Here is a 7,332-nt window from a genome sequence, read left to right as displayed (position 1 = left end):
CGCTTCAGAGGATACGTTTGCAAGGGCTGTGGAACAATGGGACACCTCCAACGTATGTGCAGGCGAGCTGCAAACCCTGCTAATCCTGCAAACCACTACGTTGCAGAGGAGAACAGATCCACGGTGAATTACAACGAACCAGAGCCTCAGACTGAGGAGGCAGAGGTATATGGGGTGCACACATTGACCACAAAGTGTCCCCGATAATACTGAAGGTTGAATTAAATGGACTCCCGGTGTCAATGGAGCTGGAGGGAGGAAAAACGTTCACGAAGCTGGACTTGACCTCAGCCTACAGGGCGCAGGAGCTGGAGGAATCATTGCAGGGCCTCATCTGCATCTGCAGAATCTGGAAGAGATTCTTCGTCGGCTTAATGTGTGGGGCTCAGGCTAAAATGCTCTAAGTGCGTTTTCCTGGTGCCTGAAGTGGAGTTCCTGGGGAGAAGAATCACGGCGGATGGCATCAGGCCCACCGATTCAAAGGTGGAGGCAATCAAGAACGCACCAAGACCACAGAACGTGATAGAGCTGCAGTCGTTTCTCGGACTCCTGAACTACTTTGGTAATTTCTTACCGGGTCTTAGCACACTGTTAGAACCACTGCACTCTTTACTGCATAAAGGAGGAGATGAATGGGTATGGGGTAAAAGCCAAGAAAATGCCTTTGAGAATGCTAGAAAACTGTTGTGCTCAAACAAATTGCTTGTGTTGTACGATCCATATAAGCGTTTGGTACTAGCATGTGATGCGTTGTCATACGGTGTCGGGTGTGTATTGCAACAAGCTAATGAATCTGGGAAATTGCAACCGGTTGCTTATGCATCCAGAAGTATGTCTAAGGCTGAGAGGGCCTACATTATGATCGAAGAAGAAGCATTAGCGTGTGTTTATGGGGTAAAGAAAATACATCAATATCTGTTTGGGCTCAAATTTGAATTGGAAACCAACCATAAGCCGCTTATATCCCTCTTTTCTGAAAGTAAGGGGATAAATATGAATGCATCGGCCCGTATCCAGAGATGGACGCTCACGTTTTTTTTTTTAATTATAAATTCGTAGCCAATCGTTCCAATTCTTTGTCAAATCACAAACGCCAGAGGTCACCTTGCACATGCCAAGGATCACTCTGCGCCAATGCTCTTAGCCAAAAGGCCTAGAGCCACTGCACCGTTCCTGGAAGTACTGCAATACCAGGTTCGTGCCATGGAGGTGGATGGGTCAAGCCACCCCACACACCTCCGTGGAGGTGGATGGGTCAAGCCACCCCACCCACCTCCTGTTTCCAAAAAAGCAAGCATATACCTTCCTGACCAGGGAGAAACCACCCGGAGGTCATGGTGGCTGGTCAGGTCAGTTACGCATGATCTTAGCCAAAAGGCCGAGAAGCGATGGACGCTCACGTTGTCTACATACAACAACGCCATCCGCCACAGGCCAGGCACAGAAAACTGTGCTGATGCTCTCAGTAGGCTGCCATTGCCTACCACCGGGGTGGAGATGGCACAGCCCGCAGATTTAGTTATGGTAATAGAAGCATTCGAGAGTGAGCAATCACCTGTTACCACCCGACAGATTAGAACCTGGACGAGCCAGGACCCCTTACTGTCCTTAGTAAAAAACTGTGTGCTCCACAGGAGTTGGTCTAGTGTCCCGTTAGAGATGCAGGAAGAAATAAAGCCGTACCAGCTGCGCGGAGATGAAATGTCTATACAGGCAGACTGCCTCCTATGGGATAATCGGGTAGTGGTGCCAAAAAGGGCGGGGACACTTTCATTAGTGATCTCCACAGCACCCACCCAGGCATTGTAATGATGAAAGCGATAGCCAGATCCCATGTGTGGTGGCCCGGTATCAATGCAGATTTAGAGTTCTGCGTGCAGAAATGTAACATATGTTCACAGTTAAGCAATGCACCCAGGGAGGCACCACTAAGTTTATGGTTCGAGCCCTCCAAACCGTGGTCCAGGGTCCATTTCGACGATGCAGGCCCACTCTTGGGAAAAATGTTCTTTGTGGTTGTAGATGCGTACTCCAAATGGATTGTGTTGTGTATGCATGCCTGTTTACTGTGTGATGTCTGTAACACTGTTATGCCACATTGAATGTACCCTTATACTGTCCACACCTTACCTGTACACCAGAGGGTGCTGCTGCTGGAGACCTAAGGGTTACCTGCACACGGCAGGTAATCCAGTATAAAAAGGAACTCACAGCTTGTTGTCCTCACTCAGGAGCTGCAAATAAAGGACTACAGGTCTACATAGTTTAAGTATCATACCCTGCCTCGTGGAGTCATTACTAAAGGTGCCTACATACACTACAACTGGCGACGGGAATACGAGGTCACGAACCACAAGCTCAGCATGTCGAATCTCAGCAACTTTCAGCAATTTACCGATGGGGAAGATTGGGATGCTTTTGTGGAAAGATTGGAACACTTAAGGAGACTGGCTGCACCGTGCGACTTTGGCGACCACCTAAATGAAGCACTAAGGGACTCTAAACCGACGAGAGCAGTGCACCGCATTGATACTTCTAAGGGCAGAAACGCTGCCCCGAGTCCCGCAATCCTGAGTCCGCCACATGGGGCAAACCGGCTAGCCCTGTGCTGGCGCTGTGGAGGAAACCACAGGGCCCACCAGTGCCGTTACAAAGACTATGCATGCAAAGAGAAAAGGCACCTTCAAAGGATGTGCAGAAAAAACTTTACTCACCGCGTCTCTGATGAGTAGGCTGATCACCGGGGCTCCGACACAGATGAGGGTAAAGTTGCTCAACCCCTGGAAGAAGAGTATGGAATTTATACCTGCTCCACCGAAAGTTCTCCGTGGACGATGGAAGTGGACATCGACGGGGTCCCAGTTTCTATGGAGAGCGACACAGGGGGGAGCCAGTCTGCGATGAGCCAAATGACGCTTGAGAAAATTTGGATGAATCCTGCCACTCGACCAAAACTGTCTCCTGTCCAGGCAAAGCTCCTCATCTATACCAAAGGTAAAATCCAAATCGTTGGCAGCGTAGACGTCCAGGTCTCCCAGGGCGGCATGTTGAACAAACTCCCCCTGTGGATTGTAGCCGGCGACGGTCCCACGCTGCTGGGCAAGAATTGGATGAACCAGGTCCACATCAGGCGAAGTGGCCCTATGGAAGAAAAGGCCACCACAGCCTGCCTGCAGGAAATGGCTGCAGCACCACGAGGAGAAAAACTTGTAATCAAATTGGCCGCCTCCATGCCACGAGTGAGCATGGAGGAGCATCATGTGACACCGAGCGGCCAATCGGATTTGAAGGCTCCCTTAAAGGAGACCGGTAACCAAAGAAATTTAAAGGGGAAGTTTCAAGTATTTGAGTAGGGGACTTCAAAGCTAAAGATGCGATTAAAGGGTGCAAGTATGAAAATGTATGCAATGTAACAATGAATTGTGATGCTGGTTTAACTAATGTGACTAATGAGATGAATGCAGGTGTCAGTAAGGTTAAGAACAAGTTTATTATGCTTAACAATAATGATAGAGATTGTGAAATGTCTAATGTGACCATGTCTGTTGAAACCAGGATACCCAAAAACGATGCAAATGCTAGAATGTCTAATGCAGGCTCGACTATGTGTGATCAGAGCCAAGGTGTCATGTATACCGGTAGGACACTGCCAAAGGACATTGGGTCCTACAGGGACCATGCTGATGCCAGTGGAAACCCCCTGTGGGAGACCCCCAGGTCCAGCAGGTTACCTGACCATGTAGCCTGGACCTTTGGAACGAATGTGATGCCCCTTGCAGGACACACACACAGCCAGTGGGAGCAGACCCACTACAGGGACAGTGGTCAATGGGCAGCCCACCACCACCAATGGCAACCTGCACCAGACCAGCCCCACAACCCCTGGCCACCATTGGTGGACAAGGAGCCCACCCAGTCTTGTGGCTCTGCCCAACACCCCACAATAGTGACACCTACTTGGTCTGTGTGTGAGGGAGGAGAAACATACGAGGCCGGCCTCAAGCACAGGGGGCACACCTGGCAACCACACAACCCTCACCACAACCTCCCATAGCCCACCATTGATCACCTCCCCTGATCATGACAAGAAGGATATGAAAAATGCTTAGGGGGGAGTATTGTTGTGTATGTATGCCTGTTTACTGTGTGATGTCTGTTACACTGTTATGCCACACTGAATGTATCCTTACACTGTACACACCTTACCTGTACACCAGAGGGTGCTGCTGCTGGAGACCTAAGGGTTACCTGCACACGGCAGGTAACCCAGTATAAAAAGGAACTCACAGCTTGTTGTCCTCACTCAGGAGCTGCAAATAAAGGACTACAGGTCTACACAGTTTAAGTATCATACCCTGCCTCGTGGAGTCATTACTAAAGGTGCCTACATATTCTACAGATTGAATGTGAGATAATGTCGGTAAGCACGTCCGCTGCCACCATCGAAAGCCTGCGAGCCATGTTTGCCACGCATGGCCTGCCTGATGTTCTTGTGAGTGACAATGGGCCGTGCTTCACCAATGCCAAGTTCAAAGAGTTCATGACCCGCAATGGGGGATCAAACATGTCACATCTGCCTCGTTTAAACCAGCATCCAATGGTCAGGCAGAACAAGCAGTGCAAACCATCAAGCAGAGCTTGAAGAGGGTAACTGAAGGCTCACTGCAGACTCGCCTATCCCGAATCCTGCTTAGTTACCGCACAAGACCCCACTCGCTCACTGGGGTTCCCCCCCCGGCTGAACTGCTCATGAAAAGGGCACTTAAGACAAGGCTTTCATTAGTCCACCCTGATCTACACAAACAGCTAGAGAGCAGGCGTCTTCAACAGAATACATATCATGATAGTGCTAATGTGTCCCGCGAAATCGAGATTAATGATCCTGTATTTGTGTTGAACTATGGACAAGGTCCCAAGTGGCTTCCCAGCACTGGCGTGGCTAAAGAGGGGAATAGGATGTTTCTGGTCAAACTTTCAAATGGACTCACCTGCAGAAAACACTTGGACCAAACCAAACTCAGATTCACGGACTATCCAGAACAACCCACAGTAGACTCTACCTTTTTCAACCCCCCCCCCAACATACACACAAGTGGCAACCGACCCAGCGGTTGACTTCGAAGCAGAACCCATCACCTGCAGCGACCCAGCAATCCTGCAAGGCCAGCTGCACAGCAGCCCAGCGAGGGCCCAACAAATGACTCACCAAAACCAGCATTTGCACCGAGACGATCTACCAGGGAAAGAAAGGCCCCAGATCGACTCACATTGTAAATAGTTACACTATTGACTTGGGGGAGGGGGGGAGTGTTGTTATATATGTAAACCTGTAAATACCTTGTTCAACCACCAGAGGGCTCATCCCCTGGATTCTCAAGGGCTCCCACAATCCCTTGGGAGCACCTGTACATAAGGAGGCCTCACAAGCTGGAGAGGCACTCTGGTGACCTGCAATAAAGGACTACGGTCACACATTACTTTAAGCTTACAGTATCTGGTCAGATTCTTTATTCGATACGTAACATTTTGCATGTAGAATTGCTTTCTAACTTCACTCCTGAAAGGTCTGGCTCTAACTTTTAGACAATGTCCCCTAGTCCTAGACTCCCCAACCAGTGGAAATCGTTTCTCTCTGTCTATCCTAGCAGTTCCTTAAAAGCTTTAAAAAGACTGAGATTTGAACCTCTGGGCATTATCATCCTATTGGATGTGGAACAGAATGAAAGGGAGCTTCAGGAATATCTGATTGCCAGCGGTTTCATTTAACGGAACCCTTTGTATCAAGCTGGACAAATCCTATATAAGTCAAAGACACTGGTCAATGAAATAAACCTGTTCTACGTGTTACACAGACTTGGCAGCCGTGCCTTCAGCTGCCTAGATCCTAAGCTCTGGAATTCGCTCCCTAAACCTCTCCGCCTCTCTCTCCTCCTTTAAGATGCTCCTTAAAACCTACCTCTTTGACCAAGTCCTGTCCTAATAGCTCCTTATGTGGTTCGGTGTTAAATGTTTGTCTGATAATACCCCTGTGAAGTGCCTTGAGACATTTTACTACATTAAAGTGTTATAAAAATGCAAGTTGTTGTTGTTGTTGTACATGACCGTCCTAATTTTGTATGGATGGCAAAAATTAGAGCAGTGTATTTTTCTTTATATGCCCTTGAGTGCTGCGCAATATTGACAAGGCCGCATTTATTGCCCAGCTCTAAATGTCCTGAGAACATAGTGGTGGTGGGCCTTCTTGAACCGCTGCACTTTTTGTGCTATGATGGAGTTAGGTAGGGAATTCCACGATTTTGATCCAGCGATTTTGAAGGAAAGACAGTATATGTTCAAGTTCGGTTGGTGAGTGATGTGGAGGGGAACTTGGAGCTGATGGTGTTTCCATGATATTGCGGCCACTACCCTTCATGGTGCGGAAGCTGTGTTAATCAGAAATGTCAGTAGCTAGAGAGGACATAACTAACAAAGCGATCACGAGGCTGAGAAATGCTGGCGAAGTAAGCTTAGTAGTGAATACTGTAGATAGTACAGGGCTTGTTCACCTTAGAGCAGATAACATTGAGGGGAGATTTTGACAGAATTTGATAGAGTAAATTGGGGGAAATTTTGTCCACTGGCAAGTGGGGCGGTAACCACAGAACACAGATTTAAGGTAATTGGCAAAAGAACCAGTAATTCCCACATTTTAATCTTTCAGAACACATTGTGGGGGTGAATATCTTTTTGCCCCCACTCCATTGCTGGGCAGCAGCAACACACAGCAATTTACTTTCTCAGGCCACGGACATGGATATTCCCTGAGGCAATGGTCAGGAGTTGATCCCTCAATCCCGTCACATAAGTAAGTTCACCTCCCTAAATTGAAATGCCACTAGGCATTGTCAGCAACCAGGATTACGCAGCAAGTTTCATATCTCCATTGGTCCACACGTCTTCCCCTTTTGTTCTTTTCACCCCCTTTTCTCTGCCTCTATACTAGCTTAAAAACTGTTAAATCTCTAACTTTTTCCAGTTTCTGATGAAAAATCATCGACCAGAAACAAAGGCCCATAATTTGCCGGCACTAATGGCGTGTACGAAATGCGTACGCGCCCGTAAGGACCGTGCAAGTTCCAGGTTTTCGGACACAAAGCGCAGGTGCGAAAACCCGGAATTTGTGATCTGTCAGATCCAACACATCCCCTGGAAGAGTTAACTTCTGCCCATCGAATGCCCATAAAATTCTTAAGCCTTATAAAAGCAGGCATAAGGCTTGCTTTTACCATCATAAGAGTTTAAAAAAATAAAATATTTTCTTTTCAATCATTTACACATTAAAAAAATCTGTGC

General features: G+C 47.9%; 1 pseudogene; it reads right to left on the bottom strand.

Moving 5' to 3' along the window:
- Nucleotides 1-1,157: 1,157 nt before the first annotated feature.
- Nucleotides 1,158-1,390, bottom strand: LOC139279006 (U2 spliceosomal RNA; annotated as a pseudogene).
- Between the last annotated feature and the right edge of the window lie 5,942 nt (nt 1,391-7,332).

Source organism: Pristiophorus japonicus, chromosome 1, assembly GCF_044704955.1.
Source record: "Pristiophorus japonicus isolate sPriJap1 chromosome 1, sPriJap1.hap1, whole genome shotgun sequence".
Classification (NCBI taxonomy): domain Eukaryota; kingdom Metazoa; phylum Chordata; class Chondrichthyes; family Pristiophoridae; genus Pristiophorus; species Pristiophorus japonicus.
This window is presented reverse-complemented; position numbering and strand designations above follow the sequence as displayed.